Source organism: Melozone crissalis, unplaced genomic scaffold, assembly GCF_028551555.1.
Source record: "Melozone crissalis strain CALT ecotype California unplaced genomic scaffold, PUWL_Pcris_2 ptg000023l_1, whole genome shotgun sequence".
NCBI classification, from domain to species: Eukaryota; Metazoa; Chordata; class Aves; order Passeriformes; family Passerellidae; genus Melozone; species Melozone crissalis.
In genome coordinates this window covers 34,655,714-34,675,307 of record NW_026535801.1, presented here as the reverse complement: position 1 = coordinate 34,675,307, position 19,594 = coordinate 34,655,714, and the positions used below count along the sequence as shown (strand labels likewise).

At 41.0% G+C, this 19,594-nt stretch overlaps 1 protein-coding gene across 4 annotated transcripts in view; it reads right to left on the bottom strand.

Moving 5' to 3' along the window:
* MGAT5 (alpha-1,6-mannosylglycoprotein 6-beta-N-acetylglucosaminyltransferase) overlaps positions 1 to 16,513 on the bottom strand; it is a 111,969-nt gene extending 95,456 nt beyond the window's left edge. For 2 of the 4 annotated variants that reach the window (XM_054277562.1, XM_054277563.1), the window contains exons 1-2: positions 16,435 to 16,513; positions 5,194 to 5,282 (exon numbers count right to left, since the gene is read on the bottom strand). The gene's annotated coding sequence lies outside the window, so the exon portion shown is untranslated. Of the gene's footprint in view, positions 1 to 5,186; positions 5,283 to 16,434 lie in introns of all 4 variants that reach the window. The other 2 variants (XM_054277561.1, XM_054277564.1) reach the window with 2 other exon arrangements.
* Positions 16,514 to 19,594: the final 3,081 nt, after the last annotated feature.

The following is a 19,594-nucleotide window of genomic DNA, read 5'->3' as shown; positions in this document are numbered from 1 at the left end:
CCATCTCCCCTGGAGCTACAAATTAATTAAAAAAGCTTAAAGAACTATAAAAGCCATCAACAAGAGGCAGGGAGAAGTACAATTAAATAAACCCAGTAATGTAAAACCCAAACTGCAGGCAGACAGTTGAACACAGTATCCCTGGGTTGATGTCAATATAAGGAAGGTGGAAAGAGCATTGTGTTACAATCTAAGCTTTAAGAGCAAATTTCTTTACACTCATATCAACATAATAATTTTCTAATGCAGGAAAGAAAGCAGTTCAATGCCGCAGCTGAAATATAGACTGAATAGTAATCTCATAACCTTTGTTCTCTGTTAAAAGCTTGATGGACTTTGTTAATGTTTATAATGTCATAAAGCACTAGGCCTCCATGAATTGCTTGCTTCATTTTGAAATGGGCAACAAGGTATTTCTTTTCAAGGAAAGAAGAAACTTCTAAAATATCTTGTCAGCTCTACCCAAAAGCTCTACAGAGCTCTTCAGTGCCAACAGTACTGATCCCATGATTCTAGAGCCATTACTTATGGGTTTGTCCTTGAAGAAAGCCCTGCCAGTGACACAGCACCTGAAGAGGGTTACTCTAAAACAACCCTTACATTTCTCAGTAGTTACACCATTTGTTATGAACCAAAACCTACTAATGCTAATGTCAGAATTATCTTCTGACACGAAATCCACCAAACAACAACCACGAAAAATGAATTAACTTTCACCAACCTAACATCTTTCTTATCAACAATATTTAAACAAAACAGTACTGCTTGTATAAAGTACAGACAGCTCTTAATAAGAGGTCAAATGAATCAACTTATAAAGACCAGTTTATCAAGTGTGTGCCAATATACTGTGGACACCTTATCCTGAAAATGTATTAATGGCTGCATGCCAGTCCCACTTCAAAGAAAGCCACCATGCAAGTCATAACTAAGCCCTCCTCCTAATCACAAACATGAAAATTCCTTAACTCTTGGAAATGAGTATTCAGAATTTAAAGGAGAGGGCAGGCAGACAAAAAAGAAAAAAAACCTCAAGAAACCCATACATGACTTGTTTTCTGCCAAGGGCAAAAACACCAGGCATTCTCTAAAGGGCTGAGATGACTCTGAACATTTTAGAGGATGATGTTCTGGGCATATTCAGCAAAAATGCACTAAGAACTTGGAAGTCAAAGAGAGCTTCCACAACAATGATAAGAGGTCATTTGAAAAACAATTATCAGAGCCACTTTGGAGAAAAAAATGCATGTACATAAGCAAATAGGACTGGACAGAAGAAAATAATTGGCAGAAAAACAAGATCTTTAGATTAAAATAGGGAAATACATTTCCTTCGTTTTCCTCATTTCTCTCAAGTTGTTAGCAACCTCTAATGTATTTTGTAGTACTGCTCTTAACTAAGATTTACCAAATGTTATAAGTACATATTCTAACATTAGATAACTTATTCCAAAACAAAGTTAGTGCATACTTTTGCTATCTGTGTAACTAAGATCTAGAAGAAAGAAAAGCCAAACAAACCCAAGAAGAAAGGTTTTTTGTAACCATAACAAACAATAGTGAGGTTTCATCTACATACTTCTTTAAAGGTCATCATAATGGGCCATAACAAAGGAATTGTTATCACCTAGGTTAAAATCTGATGAATTGTAAATAAAGATCACAACTGCTTATGTTTGAGCTGAAGTACTTATGCTGGCAAAAAGCATACATCCACCATCTGGTGCACAGTAATTACAGAAATTAAAACCACATTTCTGTGGCCTGCCTTTAACAATTTTTACTGATACAGTAATACTTGATCTTCTTAGGGAGCATAATCTAAAGTCATGCTGTTAAATGATCATAAGACTATGCAGTGCATGGCATAAGCAGTTCATTAACTGGACTCTTTAAAAACACTTGCTCCCCAGTATTAGTGGAAACAGTTCCTGTAGGTTCACGTCACGCCGTTCAATTTAATCCACAGGCAAGGCAACTTAATTTCACACCTGCTGAGTGATATCATGATGGATGACACCACAGCAGGTCATTAATTTTGTTTCCTTTTGATTAATTTCACACCATACACTGGACACAGTCTTTTGAGCTAGGATGTCTAAGAGCAAGGCTTAATGCCCGCAAAGGCTAAAATCAGGTTTTGACTGCTTGCCAAAAGGCAAAGAACCCAGATGTGATACAAGTGAAAGGGAGCTTCACTAGGCTTGGCACTGAACTCTGACATGGTTACAGGTGTGGCAGCATATTTTAAGTGTGTTGTTCTTAAGTACAGCCATAAAACAGAAATTCTGCATATACCTTACTTACAATCAAGAAGACAAAGTTAGTTTTATTTGCCACAGAAACCCTTCTATCATTTACTTACTGATGGTATACCTAACAAGGTAGAAAGATTTGCTAAGGCTACTATACTTCCTGATTTCAAATATTAAAAAAAAAAAAAAAAGAAAAAAAAAGGCATGATTACACAGGATGAAAGAAGAGGAAGGAAAAGATAACATCCAAAGATGACAGCAGCAGGCAGTGTTGCCACGAGAGCAGAAGGGGAAGCAGTGGGTCATTTTGTCACTCTAGTCAGTGAGGACATCTGGGGTCTTTGGAGGCCTCTGGACCCACAGCAGAGGGCTGAGCAGAGCCAGCAGCTCACAGCTGAGGAACAGCCTGATCTCCCTGCACTCATCCTGCTGCTCACACCCCCCTTTGTGCTACATGTGCCAAATCAACAGATCCCTCCATGAGCTGATTCAGCTCATGAAAACAAAAGAAGCCTTTTTCTTATATTAGCTTTCTGCTGGTTTTACAAACCAAGCTGTCTAACAGATGGGTCAGGTGCATATCAGGGCTGGTGGAAATGAAAAGGAGAAATTGTATCTTTTGGTAGCAGAGAGATGTTTAGCTTAGCCCTTCTCCCCCCTTTAGGGACTGATTTAAATCATGAGCCCCAAAAGCCTCATCTTCTCTATTGACTACAAAAGGACCTGAGCTTCCTAAACTCAAATTAGGATGTGCTTTCATCCCTTCTTTTCCCTTTCCCTGTGCACCCCAATATTCTACAGCACAACAAATATCAGGGAATCATTATTGCCTGTCACTCATTCAAAGCTTTTGCTCTTTTGTTCTTCAAAACAGTGCTTTACAACATAGCACGAGCAAAGTTTCAGTCTCTTTCTGATCATGAAGAATAATTTAGAAAACACAGAAATGCTCATGCTTACCAGCAGCCATTTTTGGTAAGAGAAACCATTGCAGTCAAGTCAAAATAATGGAGACAGTGACAGGGACAATGGTTTTGTGATTTGACAAATGGAAATGACGTGGGACGCGTGATTCAGTGTGCAAGGCTTAAATCTCTCAGCATGACAGGCTTAAGTGAGGGAGACACGAGCTACTCTGACTCCATCTGTGCCAGCAGACTTCTGCTTCTCCAACCAGAACTCACTGCCCCCTCACATCTGCCCACGGAATTAACCTCAGCATCCCCTAGACCTTACTGCAAACTAAGTAGGGCAATAATTAATTTGCTATTTCAGCTGCAAATCTGGTCTTGCTAGTTTGATTAGCATAGTTCAGGCTGTGTAGACTGGCCTGTCCATCAAGGTTGCAGGAATCTCTCCTACAATCATCCTGATGTCCTCTTCTGGTTCAGCACACTGACTGACATCATGACTTATCATCAAGTACTTGATCAAAGGCTCCACACAAAGCTTGAATAGATGCTGATTTGATGTGTTATAATGGTTACCTGTTTATTTGCCAACATGTAATTTTCAGCATGAACTGAAAAGTTTTACTGTCAGCTCCTATAAAGAATGTAAAATCAGGATGAACAAGAAGCTGGATTAATAGGACATAGCCACTGAATGGAAATTCAAAGTAAATTATCTCAATCATCAGAAGCTGTGAGCTGGATTTTGTGGACGCAGCTCCCATTGCTGGCAACCAATTGTGACAATTTTGACAGTCAGGAGTACCCAAGGAAGAGCTACAGTTTCAACAAGATTTGGAGCAGTTGAGTTCTTGCTCATCATCACTATCACATGGTTCACATTATGAATGGGAAAGTGAACATTTCAGTCCTTTCCCCAATTACCCACAACACAGTACAAAGAGTTTGTGAGAGAACCGGTTTTTGAGAACTGGATTTTGGTTTTTGAGGTTTACATTCTTGGATGTCTAGAGAACACCTGGGTGCACTTCCCTTTGTATGTCTCAGTTCTACAGGGCTGCTGAGGAAGCCACTCACTTTCTACCCAAGAGCTCTTTGTAGCTGAAAAAAACACAAACAATAAAACATTCCCTACCCCATTCTAAAAAACCCCCACAACCTGAAACAAAACAATGCCCTAAAACCCCCAAACTGAACACCAACCAAAACCCTAACTAAGCCACCCAGGTGACATTTCTCAAACAACCAAATTCTTATCCTCCCCTGAAAGTGGTGGTACATTCAAAATATAGAAACCTAATCTGCCTGTACATAATTTGAAATTAGGAAGCAAGAGAACATAAACTCTCAAGGCAGGTCTTAAATTGGGTTTTTTTCATCTCACACAAATAATAAATAATTAAGGTGAAATTTCCCATAAGTGCATAGATTAATGCTTACCAAATCTCTTTAATTATTACAGCAATTTGTGAACTAAAACCTAAGTGCAATAAAGAATGAATTTCAAACTGCTATATGTTTGCATATATTCATTATGCACATCGCCATATGTCAGGCAGAATCTCTGAAGGTGAATCTCAAACAAGTGATTACCACTGAAGCAATATGATGGAGAATAAAGTAGACAAGTGATATATTTAGCTTCATCCTATCTTTGTCCCTAGAGGAAAGCATTCCCTCTAGTGTGGGAAGGGGAGGGGGGGGAAAAAGCCTAGAAAATTAAAACCTGTTTTTCCCCAACACTAATGACCCATTTTAAACTGTCTTATGTAACTAAAAAATGAGATTATATTTGCGTTGTCATGGATTTATTTTCATATTTTCCAGTCTGAATCATATCAGAAGGTTATTTACCTCACTTGTCTACCTTCTGAACTTTCTCAGTTAAGAAATTCAGTCCTCTGCAGCTTTTCAAATAGATTAAATAAAAAAAAAGGGGAAAGTTTGGTGAGGTAATTCTGCACTTGTCTGAACTGTACAAGGTTTATACAATCTGAAGCTATGTAATTATGTTAAATACCTTCTACCTTCTGAAACTTTCACCAGTCCTGGAATTCCCCCACGTGTGCTCTTCAGTGTTCTCAAACATGCACGTTGAGCTTTTCCCCCTGCAGTGCTGGGAACACAAACCAGTTCTTAGAACACTTGGTTTAAACTGAAGCAGTGTCATTAAATGAAAAGCTTTTCCAAAAACAAGGAGAAATGTGTTCACTTTGGTAGCCATTATCTAAAAAGGTCACATAAAACTTAGCATTCACAAATCTCTTTGCCACTCATAGTTGTATGGATGGAAGAGACAAAAAAATGTTCCTTCTAGCAGAAAATCTTGCTGCAGAAAATCTTGCAGATGGACATTAATATAAATTGAAAACACTACCTATGTACAACAAAATATCCACATATTTGTCAAACATTATCTGAATAACAGGGATAAGAGCTACAAGGCAGTTAAGTCAGACTTCCAAGGTCCACTCAAAAACATTAGGGTATTATTTAGGTTTGTTCTCTTGTGTTTCAACAATATAAAAACATTATAAACCATAGAATGTAAACACCAAGGCTTCCTTTCTTCTCCCTCAAGCATTAAAAAATCTCTAGAAAATCCATCCTAAATAGCCTCCTAAATCCAAATGGTTTCCAGAATGAGAAAGGAAATTCAATAGGCAATATTGTCCATCTCCAGAATGCTGACAGTGAAAAGCTCTGCATTTTGATCTAACGAGGTTCTTCCTAGAGCCACGTTTATATTAGTTAGGTAAATGTACAAGACATAAAATAAACCCACAGACAGAAATACTCATCTATAAATATGTACCCAAAACCATCTATTTTCAGACAATCCATTTGAAAATTATTAAAATCCAGCAGTTAATGTAAATGCACAAAGCTGCCAAAAAGATTGCTTACAGCTCTGAGCAGAATGTAAATGATCTTGAAACAGTACTGTAGTACCAGCAGAGAGGAAAACAGAGAACACTTTACTGATACTACCACAGATGAATGGATTTCTTTACTGTTTAGTCAAACCTAATGAAGAGAAAAAGATAGGCAGAGACAGAGGAATAGATTTTCTAATATTATGAAAATACTCATTCCTTTCAACTCACAGGGGAAATGTGCTGGCAAACACATCTTAAAAGTTGATACAAAAAGCCTTTCTCTTTTAAACTGTGTATCACTGGGCTACATTGATTTATCTTTGTAGCAGCCAGGATTTGACAGATAACCTGCAAATAACTATTTCAGGCATTATCTTATCACATTTCAACATCCTGAGCAGTCCATTTGCTGTGTAAGCCACAAATACAAGGGTCCAAGACAGACCATGGTATCCTGTCAGTCTTACACCCAAATTCCTCTGGCTGAAGTGGGTAAATGTGTACCTGAGCCATCAGAGGCCACCAGTGGCTCTGACTGCAGGGGGGACACCAGAACACCCCAGCCCTCACTGCAGGAGTGGCTGGAAGGGCTCAAGGCCAGGCTGGATGGGGCTCTGAGCAAGCTGGTCTGGTGTAAAGTGTCCCTGAAAGAAGGATGGAACCAGATGAGCCTTAAGATCCTTTCCAATACAAACCATTCTGTGATTTTATGATTAATTACTTATGATCATTTATGATTATTAATTTATGATTACCTATTATTAGGTGTGGTCTTAAAGAGAAGAGCAATTCAAGCTACTAGCCTGACAAAAGAAAGAATAAATTTTTTCAATAACTTTTTCCTCTGTATTTCAGAGGAATATGATATTTCTTCCTGCAGCTTTTATCACTTAATAGTTTCCAACGTAGACTGTTATTTTTACAATGGGAAAAGTCATATCCTACAGTTTGGACTCAACATATGACTTGAGGTTCAGGACTGAAAGAAGCAGCTTAATTATGAAATTATAGCAATTAGCACGGATTTACTGGACATTTCAGAAGATGGAATTTTAAAAGATGTTTAAATTAAGATTTCTTTGCTGCCTTGCTCTGCTCAGCTTTCCTACGTTCTAACAGACCACTGAGACAAAGCAAAGTTTCAAACTTACATTTTCTCCATAATATTTTCATTTGTTTATCCTGACTAGCTTTCTTTGGGAGGTATAATGATAGCCTCAGATAAGATTCCTACACAAACATTTACAAACATTTATAACAATCAAGCCAAATATGTTATTCCAATAATATATTGACTATATTAGCAAAAACATGGAAGACAACTCTAATGCAAATAATCCCAAGGGAAAAAAATTCTGTAGATTAGGACAAATTACTGGACATTCATGGATTACCCAGTTTTTCAATGTGCTACTTCCATTTTCTGTGAACTCAAAACTTGTGCAACACGGGCAGTGAGTCAGACCTTCAGTTAAAACACCGTCAATCATTATGGACATCCTGAGGTCACTTGAAAAAGCCTCATCAGAAAACAAAAAAAAAGCAAACCAGGAAAGAGGAACTGTGAGGAAACTTTGTTGTCACAAAGAAAAAGATGAAGACCAACTGGCCTTGTGAAGGCTTGAAATCAATGCTTCAAATCATCTGTTTTCATAAATAGGTAATGAGCAACCCAACAGAAAGGTACAAGGTAAGCTAGAACCTATTATTAGATGATTATAACAAAGATTCGGCACAACTGCACATACAGCATTCAGAGACTTCATCAGCTTTGACTTGTACAGAAAAAAAATCCATTTAGGCGTGTCCAGTGGGTGGAGCAGGATGAGTGGGTTCTCTTTTAATCAATTCAAGAAGTCAAGGAGTTTAGCAATAAGGACATTTCCTAACTTTTTAAATAAAAAATATTAGGTTTTAGAAACTGAAGACAAAATGCTTAGAGTGAAATAGCAAAAGCCATTGAGAAGTCTGGATTAAGACAGAAATCATGCTCTTTTTACAAGCAGAACAGGGGATACAGAAAGCCCTCCTCACCCATAACAAAACCCACAACACCAAACCCAAATTATTCAATAGATTTAGAGATTGCCATGACATCCTAAATAAATTTTAATAAAGGAAATAAAGACCTGAACACCATAGTAAACTGGACAATGGTTAGCACTGCTCTGAGGCACTCACACAACACAAGTGAGAATATATTAGCAAAAGAAAAAGAAGTATGAAAATAACATTTGATAGATTTCTTTCTCGGATTGTCAAATGCAAGGATGACAGAGCTGGTCAGTACAAATAACAAATGAGAAGGTTTTAATTCTGCATTTTTGTGGCCTGGACAAACATCTTTATCCTGAGCAAAGCGCTTGATCCCCATAGTACAGGCGAGGTAGAGACTGTAAAGTTCCTACAGTTATTTCTGCCAAACTACAATGCTGCATCAGCAGTCTTTTTAATTAAATGTCAAATTTTAGTTAAAGAATAAGGTGGGTGGCATACTTAAAAATACTCTGTAGCTTGTCAAAGGGCAAGAGTACACCTTCATTAAAAAACCCTTTTCATAATGCACACCAAAATCAATACTGTGAAATCTGAGTTGTACATCAGGAATTTATACAGTGAGGAGGCTTTTTTGTTTTTAAATTTGGATAAATAAACACAAAAATGTATATTGATAGTAGGCAATGGAGCTCAAGTTTTCCATGTCCACCATGGAAACAATATTCAAAGGTAGAACAGACTTGAGGTACAAACAACAGTCTGAGTAGAGTCCAAGACAATTCTAACAAACCAGAGTACTAATGGGGGATGGGGAAGAAATCCTTTCTTTAGGTACAAAGGTTGAAGAAAAATTGCACTTCAAATGTACGGGAAAAAAGAATCCCTGCGTCTTAAAATTTTTTTAAATCCCAAATAATGAGAAAACAGATTCTTCAGATCTCCATCTAACCCCCTTCTTAAGTCTAAAAAATGTAAAATTGATGTAGACCAGTTTTCCACACATAGTTAAACTACAATACTATTTTTCAAGTACAGCTTTTTAAAAATGAAGTTTTTTTTCCTTTTTTAAGGCTCACAGTTTTCTTTGCTCTAGAAGTGGCCACATCCATGCCGATATCTCAGTGTGTAAGAAAGTGTTCCCAGCCATGTTTTAAGTGACTCAGAAGTGGCATTCTGTGACATTACACAGTGCAAAAGCTATGCATCCAGTACATATGGAAACTACGATGCCAGGAAATGAATCAAGGTACAAGGTCTTTAATGGAAATGGAACAGAAGCTAAACCTGGTACAAGTTTTTGCTCTGCATCAGCCAGTACAGCCCTCAAAGGAAAGTTTAAGGGTACACTTGGGCCTCATTGTGCTGGTTTTAGTATACAGAGCCAGAGGTTTAAGCAGCATCAAGTCAAAAAGAGCTTAAGTAAACTGCAGTGTGCCTTTTACAGAATTCACCCACTGTGGTTAAACTCTCCTGACATCACCGGAAAGCTCCAGCCCTCTCACCACAGACCTGTGGCAACACTGAATCCCTGCTGGTAACAAATCAGCAGTGCTGCAACAACTGCTCCTTTACTGCAGGCTCAGGAGCCAGACTGGACCAACCACCCAAGGGGAATTCCAAACTTACACTGGGAAACTCCAATTTCCACAGAACTTCATCACAGACGCAAGGATGCAGAAATCTGTGGTGGAAACCAAGCCCCTGAGCGCCTTCCAGCCTGAAGCTCCTCCTTGCTCCCTCAAATGTTCTCTAATTTACCTTGGGGAGAATTTTACTACGATAGGTCAGGTGAAAGTTACTGTAACCTTTTCCTCAAAGGAATCATAATAATCCCTTTAAGTTATCAATCCAGAGTCCAAGGGGAGTCACTTCAGACGCTCAAAGACTTCACAAAGATTCACAACAGGGGCCAAAACCTGATTCAATAAGCTGTCAGAGGCTTCAAACCACTAGGATGTAGATCCAGTAACAGGTCAAATCACTTTGTGGAACCAAGCACTGCTTCAACTTGGTTTCATTTCTCACATCATTAATACAGCCAGAAGTTTTTATTTTACTGATTATCCAATTTCGTGAACTTAGGAATGCTGAGCTGCTGAAAAAACTCAGGGAAAGTATTCCAGCAAGACCCACAGCTTATCTATAAGGAGCACAGTTTATCTTTCAAAAGAAGTTAAGTTACCAAAAGAATTCTTTTTTTTAACTATTATTGTTGATTTTTAAAAAAACTCTACTGGTATTTAAGAAAATTTCTATTAAAAATAACAAGCTAATGTTTTATTTTAAGCTATAACCATAAACATATTTAAAGTATAACCATAAAATATGGCGACCTGATTACAAGCCCTTAAAATTAGATTAAGTATTCAAAACTGGTTAATTTAATGTGTAGTAAAATAGCTGTTAGCTTTAGCAGAAAAGCCACTGGAAGCATTCTGCTCCTGCATGACTTTTTGCAGTCTAGTAAAAGCAAAGTAGCTGCATAACAGAAAGAGATGTGAACTGTAAACAGAATGATGCTGCATTTCACCATGCTCTTGGAAGATCAATAATCCTGAGAGAGAAACTGCATTTCATGAAAATACAGGGAAGCAAACTGCTCATTTTTACAAGAACTTAGAAACCCAAAACAATGTGCTAAGGGACTGATTGGAACAAGGTAGCTTTAATGATGTGGTCAAATATGCTGAGACACCTAGGCTGAAGTCTGAGTGGTAAAGATTGAGAAATCTTTTTTACTTCTCTACAGCATGTTCCACACCTTTTTCCTATACTGTCAGATCAAACCTGTACAGGGAGAAGCAGAGTCTAAGGAAAAGGAAATGAATTGGAATGCCTGATACAGAAATGTAGCAGTGCAGCAAGAAACTTTCTTGTGCAACTTAGAGCTGGTGTTTTCACTCTTCTAAATCTAGAATATAGAAAATTAAGTCATTGCACAAACTGTCCTTGAACAGGGCCTATCAAGAGAGACTCAGAAATTACTTAACAAGCAATTACATAAGCTTGTTAGGAGGTAGATTATCTCTTCAAGGATGTTTATTATGAATACTATACCAATTTTCAAATTCACTGAATTAAGGAGTTATGTATATTATGCAGACAAGGTTTATGTGTCTAATGAAATGTTTCAGACAGTGCATCTTCAATCAAAATACATTTTATGCTTCATTTATAAAAAAGAAGGTGAAAATAGAAGAGAAAATAAAAGTTTAGTTATGTGGGTCCTTAAATACCTGAAATTGTCTTCCAGGCATATCACATGCATTCTGCAGAGTTCAAAAACTGCATTGAAGCTGCATTGAACAGTAATAGTTCTCTGCAGAAAAGGATCAGAAAGAAAGGGTGAGGACAGAAAAAAAAGAAAGGTGAGGGATAAGACAGCATTTCAAACTCAAGAGAACTACTGCCCAAGGGAATATATGCTCATACAGAAGATTCTTATTAGTAAAACAGCAAAAATGTGTTAATCCACTCTGGTCACACATATTGCAGAAAAGAGGACTATGACAGAATGTGGCAGAATCCAAGTGTTCAGCATCTTCCAAAGATCAAAACCCATCCAGTTCACACAACAAAATCTTGGGCAGGAATGGTAATTTACTGCACTTTGTACCTTTTACAGCAATGTAGAATCACAAAATCTCTTTGGTTGGAAAAGGTACTTGAGAACATTGAGTCCAAGGGTCTGCATGTCTTTTGAACACCTCCAGGGATGCTGACTCAGCCCTGGGCATTCTGCTCCAAAGCCTGAAAACCCTTTTGGTGAAGGAGTTTTACCTGCATGCAATCTACTGCTCCATTAGCAGCTGAGAACACCTTGCTAGCAGCTCAACACAGGTTAAATAAAAACCTGAACCAGTCTCAGTGCACACAGGAAAGGAGGAACATAACCTCAACAGGCAATGGGAACAAGCAGCAATAACCTCATTACCTAACTCTAACAAGAGTGAAAAAAAGCTTTTAGCTTTAAAACTATTCTAGGGAAACATAACCATAAGGAATATATTTCATGTCAAAGATTATATATAAAGAGATGTAACAAACTACATGACCTATGAGCAACAACCAATTAAAGTAAAATCAAGTTCAGCCTGCTACTTGTAATCTAGGGAAATCCTTTTATCTAAAGGACAAGGTCAAAAGAGGTGGTTGATCACTTTCAAAGATTACAGGATTTTATCAGGATATAAAAATCAGTAGGACAAATATCAGCAGGTTAGACAAATAATCAAGGTTAAACAGTTTGGAATGCCTGTGGGATATATGAAAAAATACAGTTGGCTAAGAGGAATAAGAGGTCCTTGTGAGACTCAAAGGGCCAGGATCACAGGATTCTTAACTCATACAAACCATAAATAATAAATCAAATGAATCACAGCATTGATTTAAGCTTTCCTCGAGAAAAGGACTTGGCTGTTTAGAGTACTGTAAGAGGGAATCCCTGTCCCCCAGAGCATTTCCTCTTGTACTTTCACTGCAGTGTCTCCCTAGCACACAAGCTGCCACACAGGTATGAAATCTCTCCAGCAGAAGTTTCTAAAAGAAAGAGCTGCATCATGGCCTGACTGCATGCACAGACCTTGGGCTTGAAGGATTGACCTGATTAGAGCAGCAAGACTTCTCCTTGTGGGAAGGCAAGAACAAAACCCCACAATTCACCTCAAGACAGCTGGACTATTCCAGCTTGAGTAAAAAACAGGCTATCCACTCTGACAAAAGTCTGCACTGCCACAGAAAGGCACTGCCTCACACCTGGAGGCTGCGTCAGTGCTTGTGTTGCCAGTGCTTCGTCATTATGGTGGCTCCTCCTCAAACCACATCCACTTTAGAGAGCCTATTTCATTATCCAAAACCCTCCACTGAACTAGTCTAAGTTTGTACAAAACTCTACTCACCCTCTCTGTAGCCATAATTTACAGTAAATTATCAACTCACAGGAACAAGGAAGAAATAGTAAAAAACAAAACAGGGTCAAAAGCAGCAGAAATCTACCAAAACATGATCTGAGATTTATACCTCAGAGAAATTATACTTCATTACATTATAGGTCTGAGTTCTTCAAGAAATTAAAGTTAAATAGATAAGGAAACCTTCAAAATTTCAATATTCTATGCCAATTACAGAAGGTGTACAGATGAAAGAAAACAAGAGGATTTTGAGCATGCAGGTATGCAGAGGGTAGCAAATGCAAAATTCCACTCTTTCTTCTGAAGTATGGAAGGACAAGAGATTTGTTAGATTTTTGTATTCTGGGTTTGTGGTTTGTTTATTTTTTTGTTTTGTTTTGTTTATGTGGCATATAAAATACAGAGATGCACAAATATTAACTTTGCAAAAGTAGAGAGAGGAATAAAGAATGACCTTATTCCACTCCAAGCAGTTAAATTTTTTTGAAATTGAAGATGCAGTAATAGCAAAACTGCTTGATTCCTGAAAGAGTTTCCACTCATCAGATTCCCAGCTGATTAGCACTGTGTAGCATATTCATTTCCTCAGCAGATGCTTCCAATATTTTTCACCAAGAATGGCTGCTGGAGTACTCTGGTTCCAAAACAGGCTAAGCAGAAGAGTTCTGCAGATACTTTGGGAACAATGTGATAGAAGTGAAAATGCAATCAGAACCTGGCACTTTGATATTCATCAGTGTATTTGTTTCCACATCTACTTAAGAGACTAAGCAAACACTAAGTCAAAAAATCTGTTGGCAAATAACCATGATGTTTGCCACTGGATCTCCCTTGGGACTGCTCTTCCTCAGAAAAAAAAAAAAACTGAACTAATTCTCCCATTCTCTCATAAAACACCAAGTTTTCTCAATCTTCTCACATGAACACTGCATGAAAACATGAACACTGCATTCACATAAGCCTTTAAAACCCCTACCACATAGCTAATAAATTTAAATAAATCTATTAAAATTTTGGAGCCAAGATGAGGAATGAAACTGCACACTAAGCTATTTTACCCAACAGAAGCAAAAGCAGAGTGAACTTGTTAGATGACGGGAGCATACAATGCCAAAAACATAACCCAGCATATGAAATAAAAAAAGGAATAATTTCAGACTTGAAGGGAAGGGAGTGGTGCTAATAAAATTCCACGTACTATCTGAAGCATAGAAATTAACAATACAAAGCTTACTTTTTTAAACAAGGGAACAGAAGGGAATCTGTTTGGAGGGAGAAGACTTAAAACTGGTGAGCAATTGTCTTTATTCTAAGTCATTTTAAGAATTCAGAACGCTTCACTATTTTGCCAGGTTCTATTTCATGAAGCAGATTAAGGATTTTACATGATTTGCACCCAGTGTTGCTGGCTGCTTCCCAAGTTTTAGGCAGTCTAGTTTGGGGAGCTTAGACAACCTGATCTTCTTATATTCAGCATTCAGTCACTTTGTCTTTCAGCATCTTTTCAGTCCAGGCTATATAAGCTGCCTTCCTCCGGGACAGCAAGATGGATTTATCACTCAGAAAAGGGGAAGCATATGTTCTTATTTAATCCTTATTCTGTTCGTACAAAATAAATCCATATTCTACATAAGAGCAACAGAAAACAGCCTGCATATGTTAAATCAGGAAGAATAGACATTTCTCTCAGTAAATATACTGCTCCACGGGCCATTTTAAGAGTAAACTACTCCCTACACCTCAGATAGGCAAAGAAGGGAAAGCTGAAGTGAAAGTACCTTGAATGCAATAAAACCACCAGAAAGAAAGGTGGAAGGCTTTTCCCCTATTGCTGGGCTTGGTACAAGCAGCAGTAATTATGTGAACCGTGGGTGCTGCAGTAAGCAGGGTTTCTCATGAACTACAGTCATTACACAGAGATCAAGAAGGGAAAAGGTAAATCATCCATTCAGACTAAATTGAACTTTGCATCCCCAGGCAAAATGGTTTCAATAATACAGAAACCAAGAACTAACTGGTTCCTCGTTTTTTGAAAGCTTTTTATGAAATGGCAAAATTATGCTGGAAGAACTGAGATCACATCATTGATTTGGGAGCAGAGACATAGCCCCAATCTGGAAGCAACTTTAAACGCTGTCCTCCCGAGGACAGAGATTAGCAGATGACTGCCAGCGACTCCCTCCACCCTACTGGCATTTTACACACAAAGCTGTTTGCTGAGATAAAGCACTTGCACAGCACTAAGTCAAAATTCATTCCTGTATTTAGGATTATGAGTCATGCTGTTGAAAAAGCCATCATACTATTTCACGGGGACAAGGCGACAGAGCTTTTTAGGCAAATAAGACTGAATAATAACACGAATCTCAAGAGTGAGCCTTCATTTAAAGTGTTCTATTCTTGCTGCAGTTATCAGGAGAGATTGATGTAACAAGACCTAGTGCACGAATCGAGAATTCATTTTCTCAGGTTTGCTGACCCCAATGCCGGCAGGAAAAATATGCTCTCAAAAGATGAGACTGATACTGTAGCACAGCTGGGAAAGATGGAACCTACAGACTCTTGACAGCGGGGAAAGCCTCGACCAAGATTTACTTCCTCAAAACCGAGTGACACTTATTTTCCCCCTAAACGTGCTACAAAGTAACTTTGCATGAAACAGTTGCTGAAACTCACGAAAAAACAATACAATACTTGTTCAATGTAGGTCCGCACACCCATGCAATCACATCAGGTCAGCCTGATACAATTTTGACACAGAAATCCCTGCGACCAAACCACAAGGTGATGTTGATGTGTCAGAAACACTGAAGCTGGCAAATAAAAAGCACTGTTTTTTCCAATCCAAACCTCTGGCAAATTACAAAAAAAAAGAAAAAAAAAAAAAAAGAAAAAGTAGTAGCTATGGCAGCCCAAGGCATGTTTGGCACTGAGATGACAGCTTTCAGGAAAACCTCTTTCTCAAATTCACTTCCTAGAGGTTTACAAAGCATTGGAGAGGGAACAAAACCACCAAACCGGGTGGAACCGAGAGCTTGTAAATGGCATCACAAGGGGGAGATTTCAACAGACTCTCGCCCAACATCCATCCTCCCACCCGCGGCACCGCCGCCGCGCTCGGCGAACCCTCTCGGTGCGCCCGGGGCCGCCCCCCGCCCGCAGCCGCCGCCCGGCCCGGGGCCCCGCGGCTCCCCCCGCCGCGGAAGGTCGTTCCGCAAGGTGACGGGGGCGGCCGGGCCGCGGCCAGCCCGGGCCCCGCCGCTCCGGGGCGGCCGCCGGGCGCTGCCCCCATGCCCGCATCCCTCCCGCTCCGCGCCCGCCGCCGCGCCCGGGCAGGCAGGGGCGATGCCGCCGGGCGGGGGGGGGGGGGGGCTGTTGCTGTTGTCGTGCGGCCCCCCCCTGCTCGGCTGCAGCGACCCCCGCAGCGGGGCTGGGCGCGGCGGCGGAGCCCCGGTGGCCCCGCAGCGCGGTGCCGCCTCACCTGTCCTGGCGGCGCGCAGGTCCCCGCGCCGGGCGGAGCGCGGCGCAGCGCCCATGGCCGAGCGCGGGCGGAGGCGCGGCCGCGCCGCCGGGGGACGGGCCAAGCGGGGGCGGGCGGCGCCGGGGAGCGTCTGCAAAGTGCCGGCCGCGCACGGGGGCGCAGCGCAGCGCGGCGGGGCGGGGCGGGGCGGGGCGGGCGGAGGGCGGTGCGGGGCAGCGCGCGCGGCCGGAAGCGCCTGTGACAGGGCGAGGCTCAGCCAGGGAGTGTCTGCAAAGTGCGTGCCCGGGCGCCGAGCGCGCAGGGCGGCCCTGAGGGGAACCGCCCGGCCACGGCCATGGCCGCGGCTGTGGGCACGGGCGTTGGTGTTTTGGCACGGCCACGATCACCGGGCGCGGTGACAGCCGCCGCCCGCCGTGGTGAGTGTGCGGAGGCGGCTCCCGGCCTCTGCCGCCCCGGGCTCGTCCCCCTCCTGCGAGGGTTTCCCTCAGCGAAGCCGTCGGCAGCAGCGCGGCTTAGCCCGCCTGAGCGGGCGCGTTACCCCGGCCCACACGTTTCCTAAGCATTAGAATCAGGTATTTGTGTCTGTTCAGCCGCTTAGGCTGTCCGTAAAACACGCTCTGCACGGCACCAGAAGTTGGCCTGTGAGAGCCATTAGCGCAGAGGAAGCGGTGTGTTGTTGCAGGGAGGAGGTGACTGCTTTGGACGCAGTCTCTCGTTCAGCTCAGCTTCAGAGCGGTCTCTGTTCCCTCCAGCCTGCCTCAGAGCTCATAGAGGCTGGGTGACATCTCGCGGCCAATCCTGCTCTTCTGTATGGATACAGCCTTCTTTCATAAGGACAAACATCAAAGTAAAAAACTGTTTCTGGTCACCTCCACAACCTCATGTAAATTAAATAAACATGCCTGTATGTTATAATGAGATGCAGAACTCTGGTCTATTTCTGTCGCAATATTCATCACATGCCTTGAATCTTCAGGAAATGGTTACAAAATAAAACTTTTTTAAAATTAAGGAAATGGGTATGGTTTGGTGGCAGTGGACAAAAATCCCTGCTGGTGTTTGGTGCCGTTCCTCTGGGACTTCTCCACACAGGACAGAAAATGATGATTCACTTTCTCGAGGTTTACAAATGCATGCTGAAAGACACTTGTCTGCACCCACAAGCATCTACAACAATGCTGAGTACTCAGAGTTTCACTTTTCACCCAGCATTGTGCTGTGTTCCTGCTTAGAAAAGCTCACTGGCCTTTAATGACAGGTTAGGGATTTGGAAACTTTATGAGGCACTGAATGATCAAAGCCTTGGACATCCTTCTGTGTAAGATGGGGAACTTCTTATATGATCTGCTGAGGTTTGTGTAATGGGCTCTCATCACAGGGAAACAAAGCAGGTGAAACAACAGCAACTACAGCACTTTCATTCTTTCCCATTTATTATGGGTTTAATTTGTATAGCTCATATACAGGAGCTGACCTAACACTGCAGTCACTTTTGACCTTGGTAAGTTCTTATACAGAAGTATTATACAACAGTGGTTTCCTAGCAGAACTCTTCCCAAAGGGAGCAGTAGCCCTTATTGGCTCACAGTTCTCAAGCTGGATTGTGCCAACCAGGTCTCCCATTCAGGGACAGGATGGTACACTACACATTCCACAGCATTTATATCTGACATAGCTGCATGCAAAAATATGGCAGATATGAGCAAATTACGTGCCTTCATGTAATGCCTTCACCTTAGGGAAGTGAAAGCTGCTTAGGTGAGTGGGCTCCCTGCTCAAGGGGTGTTCCTTGAGAAAGTTTATAAATGTTGGATTCTTGGATCACAGTGAGCAAGAGACTGGAAGAAGAGAGAGCATAACCCCCTGCAGCACTGAAGTGTCAGTAGAATCTGAACTGACCACTAACATGTTTATTCTGCATTTGCTGTGGGACAAGTAGGCCAGCAATTATTCAGATTTAGCTCTACCAGGCCTGTCCCACATTGAAACTTCCACCCATCTGCTTGCTCATTCCATGACCATAGGAAGAGAGTGGGTGGAGGCCCCAGGAGAGCTTGATTAGGACCATTAAGGCCGGGTGCTGGTATCTCATCTTGCCTGTTTGCGTCTCTCCAGGACTCCATGTACTGATCCCTGACCCTTAGGGCAAGGAGGAATCATTACAGAAGTAATTAAAGTGATTAAAGAAGATGGTTGTTACATCTGTTGGTTGTGTGAAACCCCCTAAACATTGTGTAAGGCTGAGACTGTACATCTCAGCTGTACGTGTTGCTAACTGAGAGCTTTTGGGTTACTGTGAGGCCTGTGTTTTCATGAGAGAAACAATTATATTCTGGTAGAGACATTCAAGGTATCATCTATTGACAGTGTTCTCCTGCTTGATTTTGTTTCCAAAACTTGCAGGTACTGCCTGGAGTGGATGGCAAAAACTCCTTGCTGTGATTGAGTGCCAGTCACAGCTTTGGAATAACAGAGAACTTGGGCAGCCAAGGGGCAAAATCACATCTGTACCAGCTTCTGCTTGCTTGCTGTGCACTGAACTTGAAAGGACAGGAATAATCTTAGGCAGACATTGAACACAGTTGGGACTGTCTGTGTTGTGGGACCAATTCTCTGGCACTTCTCTGCACTGAATTTCAGAGAATTCTGGTTACAGACCAGCAGTGGTTGATAACATAAAACGTAAATGCACAGAAATCACCAGTGCTCACTCCAGAATTGCATACTTGTTGAGTTTTCCATCTCCAGTTGTTCAAATAATAAACTACTGTAAGGTGGAGAAATGTGACCAGAGCATAGAAGAGCTCTGGGATTTACAGGCAATACCTCCATAAAGCTTTCCCTAGGGAAGTGCATGTCAGATGTATTCCCTTTTGACTTGTAACACTGTGCAACAAAATTACAGCACACACATGAAATGTAGTTTGCCTTTCATAATAGCAAGATCTGTTATGATGAATTATATATTATCATTATTAGAGAATATAGACAGAGAAAATACTATAGATATAGTAATCTCCTGTGAGGGGGCTACATTCAGCATTCCTGCCTTTGTTGTGGTTCATAGCCCCCCTCTTGTGTCAGGTAGACAGACACAGTGTTACATGATGCTATTCTTGTATTGCCACAGCAGTAAAGCACTTGGGATAGGCACTAGAGA